Raw genomic sequence first — 24,440 nt, 5'->3', positions numbered from 1 at the left:
ACAAGAGCCGGTGGATGATGGACAAGAGCCGGGGGATGATGGACAACAGCCGGTGATGATGGACAAGAGCCGGTGGATGATGGACAAGAGCCGGTGGATGATGGACAAGAGCCGGGGGATGATGGACAAGAGCCGGTGATGATGGACAAGAGCCGGTGGATGATGGTCAAGAGCCGGTGGATGATGGTCAAGAGCCGGTGGATGATGGACAAGAGCCGGTGATGATGGACAAGAGCCGGTGGATGATGGACAAGAGCCGGTGGATGACGGACAAGAGCCGGTGGATGACGGACAAGAGCCGGTGATGACGGACAAGAGCCGGTGGATGACGGACAAGAGCCGGTGGATGACGGACAAGAGCCGGTGGATGACGGACAAGAGCCGGTGGATGACGGACAAGAGCCGGTGGATGACGGACAAGAGCCGGTGGATGACGGACAAGAGCCGGTGGATGACGGACAAGAGCCGGTGATGACGGGCAAGAGCCGGTGGTTGACGGACAAGAGCCGGTGGTTGACGGACAAGAGCCGGTGGATGACGGACAAGAGCCGGTGGATGATGGACAAGAGCCGGGGGATGATGGACAAGAGCCGGGGGATGATGGACAAGAGCCGGTGATGATGGATAAGAGCCGGTGGATGATGGACAAGAGCCGGTGGATGATGGACAAGAGCCGGGGGATGATGGACAAGAGCCGGGGGATGATGGACAAGAGCCGGTGATGATGGACAAGAGCCGGTGGATGATGGTCAAGAGCCGGTGGATGATGGACAAGAGCCGGTGGATGATGGACAAGAGCCGGTGATGATGGACAAGAGCCGGTGATGATGGACAAGAGCCGGTGGATGATGGACAAGAGCCGGTGGATGACGGACAAGAGCCGGTGGATGACGGACAAGAGCCGGTGGATGACGGACAAGAGCCGGTGATGACGGACAAGAGCCGGTGGATGACGGACAAGAGCCGGTGATGACGGACAAGAGCCGGTGATGACGGACAAGAGCCGGTGGATGACGGACAAGAGCCGGTGGATGACGGACAAGAGCCGGTGGATGACGGACAAGAGCCGGTGGATGACGGACAAGAGCCGGTGATGATGGACAAGAGCCGGTGGATGATGGACAAGAGCCGGTGGATGATGGACAAGAGCCGGTGGATGATGGACAAGAGCCGGTGGATGATGGACAAGAGCCGGTGGATGATGGACAAGAGCCGGTGGATGATGGACAAGAGCCGGTGGATGACGGAGAAGAGCCGGTGATGACGGAGAAGAGCCGGTGGATGATGGACAAGAGCCGGTGATGACGGACAAGAGCCGGTGGATGACGGACAAGAGCCGGTGGATGACGGACAAGAGCCGGTGGATGACGGACAAGAGCCGGTGGATGACGGACAAGAGCCGGTGGATGACGGACAAGAGCCGGTGGATGACGGACAAGAGCCGGTGGATGACGGACAAGAGCCGGTGGATGACGGACAAGAGCCGGTGGATGACGGACAAGAGCCGGTGATGACGGACAAGAGCCGGTGGATGATGGACAAGAGCCGGTGGATGATGGACAAGAGCCGGTGATGATGGACAAGAGCCGGTGGATGACGGACAAGAGCCGGTGGATGATGGACAAGAGCCGGTGATGACGGACAAGAGCCGGTGGATGACGGACAAGAGCCGGTGGATGACGGACAAGAGCCGGTGGATGACGGACAAGAGCCGGTGGATGACGGACAAGAGCCGGTGATGACGGACAAGAGCCGGTGGATGACGGACAAGAGCCGGTGGATGACGGACAAGAGCCGGTGATGACGGACAAGAGCCGGTGGATGACGGACAAGAGCCGGTGATGACGGACAAGAGCCGGTGATGACGGACAAGAGCCGGTGGATGACGGACAAGAGCCGGTGGATGATGGACAAGAGCCGGTGGATGATGGACAAGAGCCGGTGGATGATGGACAAGAGCCGGTGGATGATGGACAAGAGCCGGTGGATGATGGACAAGAGCCGGTGATGACGGACAAGAGCCGGTGGATGACGGACAAGAGCCGGTGATGACGGACAAGAGCCGGTGGATGATGGACAAGAGCCGGTGATGACGGACAAGAGCCGGTGGATGATGGACAAGAGCCGGTGATGACGGACAAGAGCCGGTGGATGATGGACAAGAGCCGGTGATGACGCACAAGAGCCGGTGGATGACGGACAAGAGCCGGTGATGACGGACAAGAGCCGGTGGATGATGGACAAGAGCCGGTGGATGATGGACAAGAGCCGGTGGATGATGGACAAGAGCCGGTGGATGATGGACAAGAGCCGGTGGATGATGGACAAGAGCCGGTGGATGATGGACAAGAGCCGGTGGATGATGGACAAGAGCCGGTGGATGACGGACAAGAGCCGTGTCCAACATCACAGACATGTTAATCATTGTTTTCTGAAGAAAGGTTTAATCAGGCTGTCCAGCATATGGCCCGCAGGCTGGATTCAGCCCGCAAACATCTTTTTTCCGGCCTGCAGGATGAGTTCTTTAGGTATAAAAATAAGCGGAAATTTTGGAATGAAAGAAACATCTGTTCTAAATGTGTCCACTAGATGTCGCAATAGCAATTCTTTGTATCTTTGTAGATGATGCTAAATATGGAAGAAAAAAAATAAACCCCGTGTTAGTGCACCGTTCTAGGAAAATGAGCAAACTACATAAATAACATCCTGTAATTTAAAATTGGTACACCGTATTTCCTTGAATTACCACCAGGGTGCTAATTAATGTACAAACCCCGTTTCCATATGAGTTGGGAAATTGTGTTAGATGTAAATATAAACAGAATACAATGATTTGCAAATCCTTTTCAAGCCATATTCAGTTGAATATGCTACAAAGACAACATATTTCATGTTCAAACTCATAAACATGTTTGTTTTTTTGCAAATAATCATTAACTTTAGAATTTGATGCCAGCAGCACGTGACACAGAAGTTGGGAAAGGTGGCAATAAAGACTGATAAAGTTGAGGAGTGCTCATCAAACACTTATTTGGAACATCCCACAGGTGTGCAGGCTAATTGGGAACAGGTGGGTGCCATGATTGGCTATAAAAGCAGCTTCCCAAAAAATGCTCAGTCTTTCACAAGAAAGGATGGGGCGAGGTACACCCCTTTGTCCACAACTGTGTGAGCAAATAGTCAAGCAGTTTAAGAACAACCTTTCTCAAAGTGACATTGCAAGAAATTTAGGGATTTCAACATCTACGCTCCATAATATCATCAAAAGGTTCAGAGAATCTGGAGAAATCACTCCACGTAAGCGGCATAGCCGGAAACCAACATTGAATGACCGTGACCTTCCATCCCTCAGACGGCACTGTATCAAACACCGACATCAATCCCTAAAGGATATCACCACATGGGCTCAGGAACACTTCAGAAAACCACTGTCACTAAATACAGTTGGTCGCTACATCTGAAAGTGCAAGTTAAAGCTCTTCTATGCAAAGCGAAAGCCATTTATCAACAACATCCAGAAACACTGCCGGCTTCTCTGGGCCCGAGATCATCTAAGATGGACTGATACAAAGTGGAAAAGTGTTCTGTGGTCTGACGAGTCCACATTTAAAATTGTTTTTGGAAATATTCGACATTGTGTCATCCCGACCAAAGGGGAAGCGAACCATCCAGACTGTTATCGACGCAAAGTGTAAAAGCCAGCATGTGTGATGGTATGGGGGTGTATTGGTGCCCAAGGCATGGGTAACTTACACATCTGTGAAGGCACCATTAATGCTGAAAGGTACACACAGGTTTTGGAACAACATATGCTGCCATCTAAGCGCCGTCTTTTTCATGGACGCCCCTGCTTATTTCAGCAAGACTATGCCATGCCACATGTTACAACAGCTTGGCTTCGTAAAAAAAAAAGAGTGTGGGTACTTTCCTGGCCTGCCTGCAGTCGAGACCTGTCTCCCATGGAAAATGTGTGGCGCATTATGAAGCGTAAAATAAGACAGCGGAGACCCCGGACTGTTGAAGGACTGAAGCTCTACATAAAACAAGAATGGGAAAGAATTCCACTTTCAAAGCTTCAACAATTAGTTTCCTCAGTTCCCAAACGTTTATTGAGTGTTGTTAAAAGAAAAGGTGATGTAACACAGTGGTGAACATGCCCTTTCCCAACTACTTTGGCACGTATTTGAACATCAAATATCTTGTCTTTGTAGTGCATTCAATGGAATATGGGTTGAAAAGTGTCAAACTAGGACTTTGATTAGGGTTGTTTCTTCGATGCAGAGAATGTTTGGAACGAGCCAGGCGTGGACGTGAGTACATGTTTAATTTGTTTAATAAACAAACAAACTACTAAAAGACAAACCAAGGAGGCGCTCGATGGCGGATAATAAACTAGACAAATCAAAAGAAAACTAGCACAATGGCATGACTAAAGAGAAGAAAACACAACTTACTTGGACTGACACAAGGAGCATGGACAGCAAGGTGTTGGAGGACATGAAGGAGCTGCAGCTTGGGCAGGTGAAGATGCCAGGACGAAGACAGGAAAAGAATGACTTAAATAGCAGCTGTGATGATTCCTGAAAACAGGTGTGAGGATGAGGACAGGGACGTGACTAGGAGACCAGGTGAAACTAATGGGTTGGCATGGACACCAAAACAAACCAGGAAGTGCAAAGACAGAACTAAATGTCCAAAAAATTCAACATAACCTCGGTTAGCTCGGTTGTTAGAGGGGCCGTGCCAGCAACTTGAGGGTTGCAGGTTCAATTCCCGCTTCCGCCATCCTAGTCACTGCCGTTCTGTCCTTGGGCAAGACACTTTACCCACCTGCTCCCAGTGCCACCCACACTGCTTTGAATGGAACTTAGATATTGGCTTTCACTATGTAAAGCGCTTTGAGTCACTAGAGAAAAAGCGCTACATAAATATAATTCACAACAAACATGGCAAAAAACAAAACAATCTTACAGGCGTGACAGAAGAGGATTTGCAAATCATTGTATTCTGTTTATATTTACATCTAACACAATTTCCCAACTCCTATGGAAACGGGGTTTGTACTAATACAAGTTTTAATCAATCAATCAATCAATCAATCAATCAAGCCTAATGATGCTAGCATGCTAGCTACTCACTGCCTTCTGGGAGTATCAATACAAAAAATGATGTGTAATTCATGCTGAAAAACTGTCTAGGTGTGTGAAAATGGAGGAGCGAGGGAGCAACCGAGTATTTTCTTCCACTGCAGCGTGGATTAAGCCGCGGCAAGGAGGAAATAATCATCATGAGGCCACATGGCGATTAGTCGAGTGTTTACAAATAACTCGGAGCAAACGAGCGCGTAGGCCAACACGACCCTGGAATACATGCAAATATCTCTTCCGGGCGCAAACACCCTCCGCGCGTTCTGGCATTTGTCATGTTCAGTCGGCGCCGTCATTGCGCAGACAGTGTGCGCTAATGTGTGTAATCTGCTTTGCAACACATCAATTATGATGGATATTGCAGCCCCCCCCCATTCCCCCCGCCCCGCCTGCAGGGGAAATCAGTCTTCTCTTGTTAGGCAACCTGTTTAGTAAATAATGATCCACTTTGAGGCTGGCTGATGCCGTAAAATGCAATATATGTGTGTGTGTGTGTGTGTGTGTGTGTGTGTGTGTGTGTGTGTGTGTGGTAGCGCTCCAGTGCACACGCACTCCATCAAAAACACACTTAATGTGAAAGCTGGAATTCAATCACGCCGCCGCTGTGAACTGACACCTTCAGAGACGAGGAAGCCGTATGTAAAGAAGAAAAAAACAACAACAAAAGAAAAACAAGTATAAATATTATTTGTGGTTTGTTCAAGTGTTTCCAGAGCTGGTCTGCACTAAAGGGTTCAATATTAAGATGTTGCCGTCTTGTCAAGTCAAAAAGGATTCCGAGTAACGACTGGTTTTGCCGGCAGAGGAGCGTGTTTGGCAGCGCCCACGCACAGAGTACATACAAGCAGACACAGTGCAGGGACAGAAAAGGGAGAACGGACGCATTTTGGCCTAAAAAGTAAAGATAAAGGTGAAGTTACAACACGGCAATGGATGAAGAAAACATGCATAAAAAAAACGAGTGTGGACAAAAAAATAAATTGACAAGTGTAGGGTTGTACGTTATACCGGAACTAGTATAGTACCGCAAAACTAAATAATCATATCCGGTACCATACCGCCTCTAAAAAGTACCGGTCCCCCAAACCCTGTTTTTTTTTTACGAGCATGACGGCGAGTCGTCACTAATTTTACCAGCAGAGGAGCATGTTCGGCAGTGCGCACACACAGAGTACATACAAGCTGACACAGTGTGGAGACAGAAAGGGGAGAACGGATGCATTTTGGCCTAAAAAAAAGTAAAGATAAAGGTGAAGTTACAACACTGCAATGGATGAAGAAAACATGCATATAAAAAAATGAGTGTGGACAAAAAAAATAAATTGACCAGTGTAGGGTTGTACGGTATACCGGAACTAGTAAAGCACCGCGAAACCAATGAATCATATTCGGTACTATACCGCCTCCTCTTTTTAAACTGGCAAGACGGCTCGTCGTCACTTTGTGTCTTTGCTGGTATTGCGAGCAGAGGAGCATGTTCGGCAGCGCACAATCACAGAGTACTTACAAGCAGACACAGTGTGTCAGAGCTTGTTTGTGACAAACCCCAAGATGCAGAGATGGAGGCAGGCATGGAGTGAGAAAACATGATTTAGTTAAAACTAAACAAGAACAAACAAAAGGGGTACAACCAAGAGCGCATGTGGGCGGATAACAAACTAAGAGAGCTAGCATAGGAGCTAGAAAACAAAAAGGAGACTTAGCATGGAAGCTAGCAGGTATTTAGCAGGAAACAGACGTCGTACTTGTAAAATGAAAGAACAAACTGGAAGCAGGGAACAAAAAACAGTAAGCCACAAACGTCAAACGAATATAGCTTACCCGCTACGCTGCAAAGACACGACAAGGTACGACACGACAGGAGCGATACTACATGACAAGAGCGACAAGAAGTGACATGGACAAATCAATAGTCCAGCACTGACTGGAAGACAAAACAGGTACAAATAGGAGAGGGCTGATTGACACCAGGTGTGGTCAGGTGCCAATCAGCCGCAGTTGAGGGGAAACAAAGCACTCAGGGAGACAAACAGGAAGCTTAACCAAAATAAAATGCTGACAGGAACTAAGGACAGGAAATACTAAACACACAGGGGGGGGGAAACTAAAACAAACATAAACTGTCAGTGGCAAGCCTGACAGTGTGCAAACAGAAAAGGGAGAACGGATGCATTTTGGCTTAAAAACTGAGGATAAAGGTGAAGTTATAACACTGAAACGTCCTCAGGGAGAGGTGCTTTAAGACATGGCTAGCTCGCTAGCGGCTAACGTCAGTCTACAGTGTTTTAGCTACTTCTAAATCACTCATTTTCGCCTCCATGGTGACAAATAAAGTAAGTTTCTTCCAAGTATCATTATCACTGCAGGACGAGGAATAGCTAAACATGCTTCACTACACACCGTAGCCAAACACCCTGGGAAAAAGTCCAAAAAAGGTGGAAAATCCCACCCAGGATGGAGTCCCACAAGTCCCACCGCGTGCGATCCACACCTGATATCCACTGTAATGATACCAAGTACAGGCGCGTATCTAGTCAATAATACTATGATTACATCGAGATTTTCTATCGTCACAAAATCTTTTCTTAAAAAAATCATACAATGTTTAACTGAGTAAATACGTCCCTGGACTAGTGTTGGTAATTATTTTGATCATTTTCTGTACTTTTTTTTTTTAAATAAAAAGGACCACGAGAAATAGCATTATTGGCTTTATTTTAACAAAATATCCGAGGGTACATTAAACATATGTTTATTATTGCATTTTTGTCCTTAAATAAAATCATTATGTCTTCCTTAATGGCACTAGCATTTACTTCATTTAAGAATATTTGTCAACATATTGATCAAAAAGGTCAACATATTTTCTACCGACGTGCACTTGTTATTAGTGAGAATATACTTACTTTAAAGTATGTTTTGCTTGATTGAGGTTAACTCATTTTACTTGTTTTGGAAAGTCTTGACAAGCCGAATTTTCTTGTTCTATTGGCAGATCATTTTGCTTAGGTCAAATAAATGACCCCTCATTTTTGTTTTGTTTTTCTTGTTGTTGAACACTGACTTTTTACAGTGTGGTCAATGCTGAATCTTTTGCAATTTGTTCAATGAATAATGGAGACGTCAAAGAAGAAAGATGCAGGTGGGAAGCGGTGTATTGCAGCTGCCTTTAACAACACAAACACAGCCGGTGTTTCCTTGTTTAAAATTCCCGAAAGTGAAGCTTTACTATGGAACAGAGTGGTCAAGCGGACATGGTTCCCGACCACATGTCAACCGGCAGGTTTCGGTGAGAAAATTGTGATAATAAGTCGGCTCTTACCTTAGATATGAGCGGAGCTTGCGTCCTCCTGCAGCTGTGTGGCTTCACTCAGAGACACTGGCGGTCACCACACCCCTCCGACTTTCAGGTACCATATAATCTCACTAAAACACTAGTAACACAATAAGCAGATGAGGGATTTTCCAGAATGATCCTAGTAAATGTGTCTAATAACATCTGAATCGCTCTCACTGCCCCCGCCTTTTTTTTTCTTGTAGTCCTTCACTCCCACTTTCCTCATCCACGAATATTTCATCTTTGCTCAAATGAATAGGCAAATTGTCGCTTTCTCGGTCCTAATCGCTCTAGCTGCTGGTGGCCATGATTGTAAACAATGTTCAGATGTGAGGAGCTCCACAACCCGTGACGTCACGCGCACATCGTCTGCTACTTCCGGTACAGGCAAGGCTTCCTTATTAGCGACCAAAAGTTGCCAACTTTATGGTGGATGTTCTCTACTAAATCCTTTCAGCAAAAATATGGTTAAATGATGAAGTATGACACATAGAATGGAGCTGCTACCCCCGTTTAAATAACAACATCTCATTTCAGTATACACTGTAAAAAAAAATTCTGTAAAAAAACGGTAATCTACAGGCAGCTACGGCTGCCAAACGAAAACCATGAAATGAAAGTAAAACATTGTAAACCAAATAATGATCAAAAACATTATATTTACAGAAATTGTCATGAAACGTTTCGCGGAGAAATACCGTAATTTTACAGGTTTTTACTAAATTATTAAGATCAATCACCTTTAATAAAGTGACGATGCAAAGAGTTCTGCAGAAAAATACCCCATGTGTTACAATATACACCCCCACCACCAAACCCCGCCCACCTCCAAACCCCGCCCACCTAAAACCAACGCAAGGAGGGGGGCAGTGATGTGGGCTTTGGAGGTGGGGGTGTATATCGTAACACATGGGATTCTGGGTAATTGTTCTCTTGTGTTTATGTTGTGTTATGGTGAAGATGTTCTCCTAAAATGTGTTTGTCATTCTTGTTTGGTGTGGGTTCACAGTGTGGCGCATATTTGTAACAGTGTTAAAGTTGTTTATTCTGCCACCCTCAGTGTGACCTATATGGCTGTTGGCTGTGATCAAGAATGTCCTGCAGTCACCAACGTATGTCGTATTACAGAGAAAAATGTGAAATTGTTAGTATGAGCATAAACTTTTATAGAACAGGCTACATATATTTTTCGACTTGAATGTAAAAATACACATAAATATAAAAAAAATAAGATTTACCTTAAAATGACATTGTTGGATTGTTAGACTTTTATATACCAAGTTACATATTTAATGGAAGGTAATTACTGTAATTTTGGTATTTTTCTGGAACAAAAAATAGAAATATACATAGTTTGTCATTACTGGCATATTACTTAAAATAACAGGCGGTTTGTTTATTTACAGATAATGTCTTCAATTCTACAGTTTTATAACCTATTGAAATTTTAAATTACAGTATAAATTTAAAGTAAATTAACCATAAAAATTGGATTATTTTTTTTTTACAGTGTAGGCCTTTAACATTGCTGTATGTAAACTTTTGACCCAGCAGATTTTGTTCACATTTTCAGTCGACCCATAATAAATTCATAAAAGAACCGAACGTCATGAATGTTTTTTGTAGAAACTCCAGACAGCCATGACGTTCTTTACACGTGTACGCAAACTTTTGACCAGGACTGCATGCTGAAGTGTGCACAAGAACCTCTCCAGACATTTCCCTTTTTCCCTTTTCACTTCCTACTTTTTTAAATATATACGTGGACTTTGTTTCTTGTTTTCTTAACATACTCCAGGCTTGAAGAAGCACAGACCTCCGAACATTTTGCTTGGCTCCTAAAATCCTTCCACATCCTGCTTTGTGCACCAGAATAAAAGACCAAGGAAGGCGTTTAATTAACATAGTGAGTTGCAACAGAGCCAACCAAAACACACACAATATTCTGCTTTAAAAAAAAAAAGGAAGGCAAGTCTCCACGCGGCCTGCATGCGGCCCACCGTGTCGGCCAGAAGCTGGTGAGAGACCCCCCCCAGCCCCCCCCGGCGTTAGATCTCCAGTGGACCGCACACTTCTGTCAGTGAGTCTGTGAGTAAGTCAGGGAGTAAGTCGCTCCATCAGCAGAGAGGGGCCCTTTAGTCCAAACATTTTGTAGTGTCAGCATAAAACTCTTAGCTCAGGGGTGTCCAAACTTTTTCCACTGAGGGCCGCACACTAAAAAATCAAAGCAAGCCGGGGCCATTTTCATCATTTTTATTTTGAAAACCAATACATGTATGAAAAAATATAAATTTCGGCCTCCATTTTTGACCACTTTAGGTAAAAAAAAATTTAAAAATGTGTCTTTATTCAGTATTATAATTTTAATTATCATGCAAGTTTTAAGGGCCTACTGAAATGAGATGTTCTTATTTAAACGGGGATAGCAGCTCCATTCTATGTGTCATACTTCATCATTTCACCATATTGCCATATTTTTGCTGAAAGGATTTAGTAGAGAACATCCACCATAAAGTTGGCAACTTTCGGTGCTAAGAGAAAAGCCTTGCCTGTACCGGAAGTCGCAGACGATGACATCACATGTTTGATGGCTCCTCACGTCCTCACATTGTTTTTAATGGGAGCCTCCAACAAAAAGAGCTATTCGGACTGAGAAAATGACAATTTCCCCATTAACTTGAGCGAGGATGAAAGATTTGTGTTTGAGGATATTGATAGCGACGGACCAGAAATAACAAAAAAAAAAGGCGATTGCATTGGGACGGATTCCGATGTTTTTAGACACATTTACTAGGTTAATTATGGGAACTCCCTTATCTTTTTATTGTGTTGCTAGTGTTTTAGTGAGTTTAATAGTACCTGATAGTCGGAAGGGTGTCTCCAAGGGTGTCTTGACGCCAATGTCTCAGAGGACGGCAGCTTTATGGACGGCACAAGCTCAGCTTTTTTCTGGTAAGAACTGACTTTTTAACCACAGTTTTCTCACCGAAACCTGCTGGTTGACATGTGGTCGGGATCCATGTCCGCTCTGATTCATAGGAAAGTTTCACCTCCAGGAATTTTAAACAAGGAATCACCGTGTGTTTGTGTGGCTAAAGGCTAAAGCTTCCCACCTCCATTTTTCTACTGTGACTTCTCCAATATTAATTGAATTAATTGCAAAAGATTCAGCGACACAGATGTCCAAAATACTGTGGAATTATGCCGTAAAGCAGACGACTTTTAGCTGTGTGTGTGTGCAGCGCTCATACTTCCTAAACACCCGTGACGTCCTGCGTACACGTCATCATTACACCACGTTTCCAAGACGAAATTCCCGAGAAATTTACAATTTTAATTTAGTAAACTAAAGCGTCCGTATTGTCATGTGTTGCAATGTTAATATTTCATCATTGATATATAAACTATCAGACTGTGTGCTGGCTAGTAGTGGCTTTCAGTAGGTCTTTAAATCTACATCAACATTACAAAAAAAAGAAATGGAAAAAACAAAAAATATGCAATATTTTCACCCAATAACTTTTTTAGGTGGAATATTTGAGAATATATAATAATTGGAGCCTTAATTTAGGATTTTGATTCATTATTATTTGTTGAGGTATGACACTTAAAACAAATCACACTAAAAATAATTGGGGATCCAAAATTGTCCTACTTATTTAAGTGTTAAAAAATAAATTATACATTTTTTTTACTCTTTACTTTTAGCACAAAGATCTCGAGACCAAATTCAGATATATCCGTCAATTTTAAGTGTTATTGTTGTTTATGTTCTTTTTTTTTAGGCCCTTCTTTAAAAAAAAAAAAACAGCTCAGCTTTTATAAGGCAAAACACAAAATATGCAACATTTTCCCCTAAAAATATCTCAAAGTGGAAAATATAATGTGACGTAATTGAAGCCTTGAATATGTCAATAATTCAAAATGACATTGATTTTGATTCGTTATTATATTCGAAAGAAAGAAACAGCCTGCATGGCAACTTTGTGTTATAAGAGTAAACATTGCAACAATTTCTTGTTACATTTCACCTAATTGATCTTTTACACCGCTTTTTATGTTTTTTCAATTGTATTCTTAAAAAGTGTTGTGGGGCCGTTAAAGTGGAACATTATTAGCAGACCAATGTAAGCGTCAATATCTAACTTGATGTTGCAGAAAAAAGACCATATGTTTTTTGAACCGATTTCCGAACTCTAAAAGGGTGAATTTGGCGAATGAAACGCCTTTCAATTGTTCGCTTGTCGGAGCAATGACCTTTCACCCGTGACGTTACAACAGAAAGCAATCCACCATTTTCTCAAACACATTACACACACCAAGTCAAATATTTTTTGTTTTTTTGACTGTTTTCCGTACCTTGGAGACATCATGCCTCATGGGTGTGTTGTCGGAGGTGTAACAACACCATCAGTGGAGTGTGCTAATCAGACATATCAATGGTCACGGCAAGCTAATCGATGCTAACATGCTATTTGGGCTAGCTGTATGTACATATTGCATCACTATGCCTCATTTGTAGCTATATTTGCATCCAGCCTTTCCCTCCACCCACAATTAATGCCAAACAAACACATACCAATCGACAGACTCAAGTTGCACCAGTGTCAAAAGATGCGAAAGTCCCTCGTTTGTTCTGCACACTTTACCGACAATAGCGATGCTACGACAGAGATGTGTGGATATCCTGCGACACTCAAAGCAGATGCATTTCCAACGATAAAGTCAACGAAATCACAAAGGTGAGTTTTGTTGATATCATTGACCTATGTGCTAATCAGACATATTTGCTCACGGCATGACTGCAAGCTAATCGATGCTAACATGCTATTTAGGCTAGCTGTATGTACATATTGCATCACTATGCCTCATTTGTAGCTATATTTGCATCCAGCCTTTCCCTCCACTCAGATTTAATGCCAAACAAACACATACCAATCGACAGATTCAAGTTGCACCAGTGGTCAAAAAATGCGAAAGTCGGCATGACTGCCAGTTAATCGATGCTAACATGCTATTTAGGCTAGCTGTGTGTACATTTGTATCTATATTTGCATCCAGCCTTTCCCTCCACCCACATTTAATGCCAAACAAACACTTACAAATCGACGGATTTAAGTTGCTCCAGTGGTCAAAAGATGCAATCGTTGGTTAGAAAGCGATCGCCGAATTCGTCCGCGTTGCCTTTGTCCGTCGTGATATGGCTCAATAGCTTCAGTTTCTTCTTCAATTTCGTTTTCGCTATCTGCCTCCAAACTCCAACCATCCGTTTCAATACATGCGTAATCTGTTGAATAGCTTAAGCCGCTGAAATCCGAGTCTGAATCCGAGCTAATGTCGCTACATCTTTCAGTTCTATCTGCCATGTTTGTTTGTATTGGCATCACTGTGTGACGTCACAGGAAAATGGACGGCTGGATTTACAGATAGCAAAAATCAGGCACTTTAAAGCCTTTAAGGTTTTACTACTTAGGTATAAAATACTACACGGTCTAGCTCCATCCTATCTTGCCGATTGTATTGTACCATATGTCCCGGCAAGAAATCTGCCTTCAAAGGACTCCGGCTTATTAGTGATTCCTAGAGCCCAAAAAAAGTCTGCGGGCTATAGAGCGTTTTCATTTTGGGCTCCAGTACTCTGGAATGCCCTCCCGGTAACAGTTCGAGATGCTACCTCAGTAGAAGCATTTAAGTCTCACCTTAAAACTCATCTGTATACTCTAGCCTTTAAATAGACCTCCTTTTTAGACCAGTTGATCTGCCGCTTCTTTTCTTTTTTCTCCTATGTCCCCCCCGTCCCTTGTGGAGGGGGTCCGGTCCGATGACTATGGATGAAGTACTGGCTGTCTAGAGTCGGGACCCAGGATGGACCGCTCGCCTGTGTATCGGTTGGGGACATCTCTATGCTGCTGATCCGCCTCCGCTTGAAATGGTTTCCTGTGGACGGGACTCTCGCTGCTGTCTTGGATCCGCTTTGAACTGAACTCTCGCGGCTGTGTTGGAGCCACTATGGATTGAACTTTCACAGTATCATGTTAGACCCGCTCCAGATCCATTGCTTTCGGTCCCCTAGAGGGGGGGGGGGGGGGTTTGCCCACATCTGAGGTCCTCTCCAAGGTTTCTCATAGTCAGCATTGTCACTGGCGTCCCACTGGATGTGAATTCTCCCTGCCCACTGGGTGTGAGTTTTCCTTGCCCTTTTGTGGGTTCTTCCGAGGATGTTGTAGTCGTAATGATTTGTGCAGTCCTTTGAGACATTTGTGATTTGGGGCTATATAAATAAACATTGATTGGTTGATTGATTGATTTTTTCAGGATAATCCATGATGGGTAACATTTTGAAAAAAACTTCCAAAAATAAAATAAGCCACTGGGAAATGATTTTTAATGGTTTCAGCCCTTCTGAAATTGTGATAATGTTCCCCTTTAAAAAATGCCCCGGGGGCCGCACTTTGGACACCCCTGCCTTAGCTGCACTGGGACTAGCACCCGTGCACAAAAAAAAAAACAACAACACAGATTTTCCCAGCTTTCGCGCAGATTGTGACAGACACCTATGAGGATTCTATTTACTCCCGACAAGCTGCTCCCCGATGTCACATAAAGCTCCCCCTTGCCTGTGGACTAAGTCGGCCAGGGTTAAAACTCCCCCGGCAAACGGCAAAGACTGAGTACCTGCCCATTGGGTGTGTGTCCTGTGTTGGTGTGCATCTCCACCACCACACACACACACACACACACACACACACACACACACACACACACGGTTCTACAGTGTAATGGCTTTATTTATGAAGTGGCAGCAGCAGTAACAGGCGGGCGATAAAAGGAGGAGAGATGCTGGCCTGCAGCCATGTTGGGCTTTTGTAAGACTTGATACTATTTGATGTCAGGGGGTTTACTGGAATAAACACAGCAGCTGCACAGTCCACAGTACTCTGGGTTATATATATATATATATATATACGTACAGTTCATACTATCCATCCATCTTCTTCCCTTTATCCGAGGAGCAGCTTAAAGGGGAACATTATCACAATTTCAAAAGGGTTAAAAACAATAAAAATCAGTTCCCAGTGGCATGTTATATTTTTTGAAGTTTTTTTCAAACTTTTACCGGTCTCGGAATATCCCTAAAAAAAGCTTTAAAGTGCTTGATTTTCGCTATTTGCGATGCCACTATCCATTTCCCTGTGACGTCACACAGTGCTGCCAATGTAAACAAACAATGGGAATACCACAGCAAGATATAGCGACATTAGCTCGGATTCAAACTCGGATTTCAGCGACTTAAGCGATTCAACAGATTACGCATGTATTGAAACAGATGGTTGGAGTATGAAAGTATTGAAGAAGAAACTGAAGCTATTGAGCGAATAGCTATTGACGCTATTCATAGCCATAGCATGGCCAAATAGCTGCGTTAGCATCGCTGGTAAAATGTGCGGACCAAACGATCAGTTTTCTGCATCTTGTGACACCGGAGCAACTTAAATCCTAAGATTGGTAAGTGTTTGTTTCGCATTAAATGTGGGTGGAAGGAAACGTAATATAGTTGCAAATGCATCTGCAGGTTATCCATGCATCTCTTTAGCACCGCCGGTAAATAGCATGTTCGCGTCGATTAGCGTAGCATGTTAGCATCGATTAGCTGGCAGTCATCATCAACAAAACTCACCTTCGTTAATTCGTTGACTTTATAGTTGCAAATGCATCTGCAGGTTATCCATACATCTCTGTGCCATGTCTGCTTTAGCACCACCGGTAAATAGCACGTTAGCGTCGATTAGCATAGCATGTTAGCATCGATTAGCTGGCAGTCACGCCGCAACCAAATATGTCTGATTAGCACATAAGTCAACATCAACAAAACTCACCTTTGTGATTTTGTTGACTTTATCGTTACAAATGCATCTGCAGGTTGTCAGGCTCGGACTGTGGATGTTTGTGCTTCCTCGATGCAAGGATGATGTGGGACTAGTCAGGCATGAATGTAAGTACATGATATTTATTAAATAAACAAACAAACTACAAAAAGGCAAACCGAGGACGCGCTCTGTGGCGGATAAAAATCTATACTATACTTAAAACAAAACAGCACAATGGCATGACTATATACAAACAAAACAAAACTAGCACAATGACATAAATACAAAAACTTACACGGCATGGAACTATGGACAAGGACATGAAGGAGGTGCAGCATGGGTAGGGTGCGTGCGCATGTGAGAAGATCCCAGAATGATGAACAGAAAGAACATTACTTAAATACTGGCTGTGATAATCAGGAACAGGTGCGGGACTGAGGGCAGGGGCGTGACAAGGCGGGAACTAATACGTTGGCGTGGAAACAAACAAAACCAGGAAGTGCAAAACGTGACTGAATGTCCAAAATCAAAAACATAACATGACAAAACAAAACATGATCCATAGGTGTGACACAGGTTATCCATACATCTCTGTGCCATGTCTGTCTTAGCATCGCCGGTCAAATGTGGAGACACTCTGGCACATTCAATGGGGGTCTGGCGGCAGACACTTTGGCATCTTGGGGCCAGTGGTGCAACTTGAATCCCTCCCTGTTAGTGTTGTTACACCCTCCGACAACACACCCACCAGGCATGATGTCTCCAAGGTTCCAAAAAATAGTCAAAAAAACGGAAAATAACAGAGCTGAGACCCAATGTTTACAATGTGTTGAAAATGAAAATGGCGGCTGTGTTTCCTCGGCGACGTCACATTCTGACGTCATCGCAAAAAGAGCGATAAACAGAAAGGCGTTTAATTCGCCAAAATTCACCCATTTAGAGTTGGGAAATCGGTTAGAAAAATAGATGGTCTTTTTTCTGCAGCATCAAGGTATATATTGACGCTTACATAGGTCTGCTGATAATGTTCCACTTTAAGCAGGGAAGCCCAGACTTCCCTCTCCCCAGCCACTTGGTCCAGCTCTCCCGGGGGGATCCCGAGGCGTTCCCAGGCTAGTCTCCCCAACATGTCCTAGTTCTTCTCCGTGGCCCACTACCAGGTGGACGTGCCCTAAACACCTCCCTAGGGAGGCGTTCGGGTGGCATCCTGACCAGATGGCCGAACCACCTCATCTGGCTCCTCTCCATGTGGAGGAGCAGCGGCTTTACTTTGAGTTCCTCCCGGATGGCAGAGCTTCTCACCCTATCTCTAAGGGAGAGGAAACTCCTTTTGGCTGCTTGTACCCGTGATCTTGTCCTTTTGGTCAGAACCCAAAGCTCATGACTGGGAACGTAGATCGACCGGTAAATTGAGAGCTTTGCCTTCCGGCTCAGTTCCTTCTCTTTACCACAACGGATCTATACAGCGTCAAACCTGTCACTAATCACCACAGCATTATTTAAACCTGTAGTTGCCAGATAGTGAGCCTGGCAACTTTGCCTCTACTTCATGCTATGCCCTGCCTGTCACTCATACTGTCCATAGTGTCCCTCCTGCCCATGCCATGTAAGTTTTTTGTATTTATGTCACAGTTATCGAGTTTTGCCTTTTGTCCATAGTTCTGCCTTCGTGCTAGTTTATGTTTTCATTATTCACGTTTGTTCTCCGCCATTGTGCGCGCCTTTTGTTTGCGTCCTTTTTTTGTAGTTTGTTAGTGTTAAAATAAAATATGTACTGACATTCACGTCTTGCCCGCGCCAACTTTCCTTTGCCTGGCGGAAAAACAAACCCCCAAGTCCACGTTCTGACACAAATAACTTTAACATACAGAACATGCTCTACGTTTACCAAACAATCTGTCACTCCTCATTGCTAAATCCCATGAAATCTTGTACGTCTAGTCTCTTACGTGAATGAGCTAAATCATATCACTGTATTTCCTTGAATTGCCGCCGGGTATATAGTATGCACCTGCCTTGAATTACTGCCGGGTCAAACTCGCTTCGCAAAATAATTAGCGCATGCTTAGTATTTCCGCCTGGTCGAACTTGTGACGTCACGAGTGACACTTCACCTGTCATCATTTTCAAAACGGAGGAGGCTGATTTCAATACCGGTCATTTGAAATCGCATAAAGGGAAGAAGATTAAGAGCTATTCAGTAGGATTTAAAGTCCAAGCTTACATCACACTCAAATTTTTACTGCATGACTTTGGTAAGTGCCAAAGTGAAAAGAGGTTTTGAAATATTTAGCACATGCTTATTTTTACCGCATGCCTTTGGTAAGCGCAAGAGTGAGAAGAGGTTTTAAATTAATTAGCGCCCCGGTGGCAATTCAAGGAAATACGGTATTTGATATTTTACGGTAATGTGTTAATAATTTCACACATAAGTCGCTCCTGAGTATAAGTCGCATGAAAAAAACTGTGACCTATAGTCCGAAAAATACAGTAGTCCAAAATGAAATTTAAAAAATTGGCAAATGCAACTGTGCAGCAAATGTAAAATCCAAATAGTTACTGCCTGAAAGAGAAGTTCGTAAAGTCCTGCTGATGTCATCACCAGCAAAATAAAAAATACTGTATTTCCTTGAATTGCCGCAGGTAATTTGAAATCGCATAACAGGAAGAAGATTAAGAGCTATTCAGTAGGATTTAAGGTCCAAGCTTACATCACACTCAAATTGTTACTGCATGCATTTGGTAAGTGCCGGAGTGAGAAGAGGTTTTAAAATAATTAGCGCATGCTTACTTTTACCGCATGCCTTTGGTAAACGCAGGAGTGAGAAGAGGTTTTAAATTAATTAGCGCCCCGGTGTGAATTGAAGGAAATAGTGTAAGTAAAAACAAACAAAGACGGAGGTGAAGTATAAATAGAGCGTCTGGCATTTGTGTCGTCTGTGAGATGCCGTTGTTGAGTCTGATTCCCAGCTAAAACAACACCACCTTCTTCAGATGCAGCGTCTCCGCCAACTGCTCATTGGTCAGTTAGTTATATTGGCCGAGGTGGTGTTTTGCCAGCTGGACCTCTGCCGGCTGTTTTGATCCAAAGCAGCTGGCTTCTGGCGGGGACGCCGTACCCAAAAGGAGTCTGCAGGAATGTGCAAACAAACATGACATCCCGGCACAGGACGGCGCATCTGCCGGCCATTAAGACGCTCATATCTGTCTTCAATCCCTCTCAAAATAAACCAGAGCTTGCGGATAAACAAAAAAAAAAAGGGGGGGCCATGGGGGCACCATTATTCTTTATTACAGAACGTTGTTTGGAATGCACATCTGCAATGCTGTAATGTCTGCAAACAAGTGCGGGTTACGCTAAGTGTGGCTGTCAACACCTCATATTTGCACTCAATTATTCACAATAGTGCAGAATCAACTATTTCAAACACTAATCGAGACCAGTGTTTTCATACTTTGATAGTTTTCTAAATACGAACCCCGTTTCCATATGAGTTGGGAAATTGTGTTGGATGTAAATATAAACAGAATACAATGATTTGCAAATCCTTTTCAAGCCATATTCAGTTGAATATGCTACAAAGACAACATATTTCATGTTCAAACTCATAAACTTTTTTTTTTTTGCAAATAATCATTAACTTTAGAATTTGATGCCAGCAACACGTGACAAATAAGTTGGGAAAGGTGGCAATAAATACTGATAAAGTTGAGGAATGCTCATCAAACACTTATTTGGAACATCCCACAGGTGTGCAGGCTAATTGGGAACAGGTGGGTGCCATGACTGGCTATAAAAACAGCTTCCCAAAAAATGCTCAGTCTTTCACAAGAAAGGATGGGGCGAGGTACACCCCTTTGTCCACAACTGTGTGAGCAAATAGTCAAACAGTTTAAGAACAACCTTTCTCAAAGTGCAATTGCAAGAAATTTAGGGATTTCAACATCTACGCTCCATAATATCATCAAAAGGTTCAGAGAATCTGGAGAAATCACTGCACGTAAGCGGCATGGCCGGAAACCAACATTGAATGACCGTGACCTTCGATCCCTCAGACGACACTGTATCAAAAACCGACATCAATATCTAAAGGATATCACCACATGGGCTCAGGAAGACTTCAGAAAAACACTGTCACTAAATACAGTTGGTCGCTACATCTGTAAGTGCAAGTTAAAGCTCTACTATGCAAAGTGAAAGCCATTTATCAACAACATCCAGAAACACTGCTGGCTTTTATGGTCCTGAGATCATCTAAGATGGACTGATGCAAAGTGGAAAAGTGTTCTGAGGTCTGACGAGTCCACATTTCATATTGATTTTGGAAATATTCGACATCGTGTCATCCGGACCAAAGGGGAAGTGAACCATCCAGACTGTTATCAACGCAAAGTGTAAAAGCCAGCATGTGTGATGGTATGGGGGTGCATACCATCATAGAACATTTAACATTTACTATTTGCCGTAGTTTTGAAGCAATGCATGATGGGATTCCGGATGTTGTGTGTCAGTGTATTAAAGGCCTACTGAAATGAGATGTTCTTATTCAAACGGGGATAGCAGCTCCATTCTATGTGTCATACTTCATCTTTTTGCCATATTTTTGCTGAAAGGATTTAGTAGAGAACATCCAGGATAAAGTTGGCAATTGGACAAAAGCCCCGCCTCTCCTGGAAGTCACAGACGATGACGTCACATGTTTGATGAGTCCTCACATATTCACATTGTTTATAATGGGAGCCTCCAACATTAACAGTTATTCGGACTGAGAAAACAACAATTTCCCCTTTAATTTGAGCGAGGATGAAATATTCGTGTTTGAGGATATTGATAGCAATGGACTAGAAAAAAAAAAAAAAAACGCGATTGCAATCGCGTTTCATTGAGACAGATTCATAGGTTTTTAGACACATTTACTAGGACAAATCTGGGAAATCCCTTATCTTTCTATTGTGTTGCTAGTGTTTTAGTGAGTTTAATAGTACCTGATAGTCGGAAGTGTACGTCCACGGCAAGCTCAGCTGATATCCGGTAAGTGGCAACTTTTTAAACACAATTTTCTCACCGAAACCTGCTGGTTGACATGTGGTCGGGATCCATGTCCGCTCTGATCCATACTAAAGTTTCAACTCCGTGAATTTTAAACAAGGAATCACCGTGTGTTTGTGTGGCTAAAGGCTAAAGCTTCCCAACTCCGTCTTTCTACTTTGACTTCTCCAATATTAATTGAACAAATTGCCAAAGATTCAGCAACACAGATGTCCAAAATACTGTGGAATTATGCCGTTAAAGCAGACGACTTTTAGCTGTGTGTGTGTGCAGCGCTCATACTTCCTAAAAACACGTGACGTCTTGCGTACACGTCATCATTACACCACATTTTCAAGTCGAAATTCCCGGGGAATTTAAAATTGCAATTTAGTAAACTAAAGCGGCCGTATTGTCATGTGTTGCAATGTTAATATTTCATCATTGATATATAAACTATCATTGATATATAAACTATCAGACTGCGTGCTGGCTAGTAGTGGCTTTCAGTAGTAGCTCTGTCTGCCTACTTTAAGGGTTATAGATGTGAATTATATTTATATAGTGCTTTTCTCTAGTGACTCAAAGCGCTTTACATAGTGAAAGCCAATATCTAAGTTCCATTTAAAGCAGTGTGGGTGGCACTGGGAGCAGGTGGGTAAAGTGTCTTGCCCAAGGACACAACGGCAGTGACTAGGATGGCGGAGGCGGGAATCGAACCTGCAACCCTCAAGTTGCTGACACGGACACTCCACCAACCGGAGCCATACCATCACATTACAAATAGCTCAAATAGCAGCACTTACCAGTGAGCTGCCTCTATTTTTTAAATGGTATTTATTTACTAGCAAGCTGGTCTCGCTTTGCTCCACATTTTTAATTCTAAGAGACAAAACTCAAAAAGAATTTAAAAATCGAAGGAAATATTTTAAAGACTTTTTTTTTTTACTTTGCTTCTTATAACTTTCAGAAAGACAATTTTAGAGAAAAAATAAAACCTTAAAACTGATTTGAGGATTTTCAAACACATTTTAACACTTTTAAATTCCTCTTCTTTCCTGACAATTTAAATCAATGTTCAAGTAAAACCATTTTTTATTGTAAAGAATAATAATTTTTTAAATTTAATTCTTCATTTTAGCTTCTGTTTTTCGGACGAAAAATATTTGTGAAATATTTTTTCAAACTTATTATGATTAAAATTAAAAAAAATTATTTGTCTTAGTTAAAAATATAGCTTGGTCCAATTTGTTATATATTCTAACAAAGTGCAGATTGGATTTTAAACTATTTAAAACATGTCATCAAAATTCTAAAATTAATCTTAATCTGGAAAAATTATTTCTTTAATTTTTTTCAAAAAGATTTAATTTAGCTAGTTTTTCTCTTCTTTTTTTCGGTTGAATTTTAAAGAGTCGAAATATATTTATAAATATTATATTGTGAGAAATCATTAAGAGGATCAGTGTTTCCACAAAGATAAATATCATTAATTATTAATAATAACATAGAGTTAAAGGTAAATTGAGCAAATTGTCTATTTCTGGCAATATATTGAAGTGTGTATCAAACTGGGAGCCCTTCACAATAATCAGTAGCCAAGAAGCAGCTCTTGCTTTCAAAAAGGTTGCTGACCCCTGGTCTACACACTGTGTCTGCTTGTACATGTACTCTGTGATTGTGCGCTGCCGAACATGCTCCTCTGCTTGTAAAACATGGCCGTTAAAAAAAGGGAAGGGTACTTTTAAGAGGCGGTGTAGTATTGAATACTATTCATTAGTTTGGTGGTACTTTACCAGAACAACCCTACACTTGTCAATTATTTTTTTTTTGGTCCACACTGGTTTTTATTTTCTGCATGTTTTCTTCATCCATCGCGGTCCTCCTGCTCTTCCTGGTCCTTAATCAGTCTAATTTGCATCGAGCCCTACGGCGCCCACAACATGGAGGCCCTTGGAAAGATGGACAGCACCAATGTGGTCCTGCCTGCCAGCACTTTGGACTTTGAAGACATCTTATCTCCAAGCACAGCCACTTGGAATATTCCGCGTATCGTCGCTTGCGCCGGAAACTGTTAAGTATGCTGTCGAGTCCTCAAAAGTACAACACAACTTAGGTGACATTACATTTTCGCAACTGAGGATAAGAAAAAAAAAAAATTCCAGTCTTATCTCATATTCTATTTCATAAACCAACATTGGTTATACGTACACGTCCTTTAAAATAATGTTACAATGTATTTGTAAATTGAAACAAGGTTGATAGAAATGACCGAATTTCAACGATGTTGTGAAAAACATGTTTAAACGTAGTATTTGTCTTGTCAATCAATCAATGTTTTATTTATATAGCTCTAAATGACAAGTGTCTCAAAGGGCTGCACGAGCCACAATGACATCCTCGGTTCGGATCCCACAAGTTGTGGTATTTTTGGTGACAAATACGCATTAGAATGGAATTTTTTAAAGGGGAACATTATCAGCAAACCTATGCAAGCGTCAATATATACCTTGATGGTGCAGAAAAAAGACCATCTATTTTTTTAACCGATTTCCGAACTCTAAATGGGTGAATTTTGGCAAATTAAACGCCTTTCTGTTTATCGCTCTTTTAGCGATGACGTCACCGAGGTAACACACCCACCATTTTCATTTTCAACACATTACAAACACCGGGTCTCAGCTCTGTTATTTTCCGTTTTTTTTGACTATTTTTTGGAACCTTGGAGACATCATGCCTGGTGGGTGTGTTGTCGGAGGGTGTAACAACACTAACAGGGAGGGATTCAAGTTGCACCACTGGCAAGAAATCTGCCGCCAGACCCCCATTGAATGTCTGCACATTTGACCGGCGATGCTAAGACAGACATGGCACAGAGATGTATGGATAACCTGCAGATGCATTTGCAACCATTAAGTCAACGAAATCACAAAGGTGAGTTTTGTTGATGTTGTTGACTTATGTGCTAATCAGACATATTTGGTTGCGGCGTGACTGCCAGCTAATCGATGCTAACATGCTATGCTAATCGACGCTAACATGCTATTTACGCTAGCTGT

The 24,440-nt window shown here is 42.7% G+C and overlaps 1 protein-coding gene and 1 long non-coding RNA gene across 2 annotated transcripts in view; one reads left to right on the top strand and one right to left on the bottom strand.

Moving 5' to 3' along the window:
* The window catches only part of LOC133561242 (uncharacterized), a 14,740-nt gene extending 10,067 nt beyond the window's left edge, over nucleotides 1-4,673 (bottom strand). Inside the window, exon 1 of the long non-coding RNA XR_009808620.1 lies at nucleotides 4,455-4,673. This is a non-coding gene — a long non-coding RNA (uncharacterized LOC133561242). The remainder of the gene's footprint in view (nucleotides 1-4,454) is intronic.
* LOC133561241 (uncharacterized) overlaps nucleotides 1-24,440 on the top strand; it is an 86,389-nt gene that overhangs the window by 29,032 nt on the left and 32,917 nt on the right. The gene's annotated exons all lie outside the window — the stretch shown is intronic.

The sequence above is a fragment of the Nerophis ophidion genome, linkage group LG10 (assembly GCF_033978795.1).
Source record: "Nerophis ophidion isolate RoL-2023_Sa linkage group LG10, RoL_Noph_v1.0, whole genome shotgun sequence".
NCBI classification, from domain to species: Eukaryota; Metazoa; Chordata; class Actinopteri; order Syngnathiformes; family Syngnathidae; genus Nerophis; species Nerophis ophidion.
The sequence above is the reverse complement of the archived record's forward strand: the minus strand, read 5'-3'. Positions and strand labels throughout refer to the sequence as shown.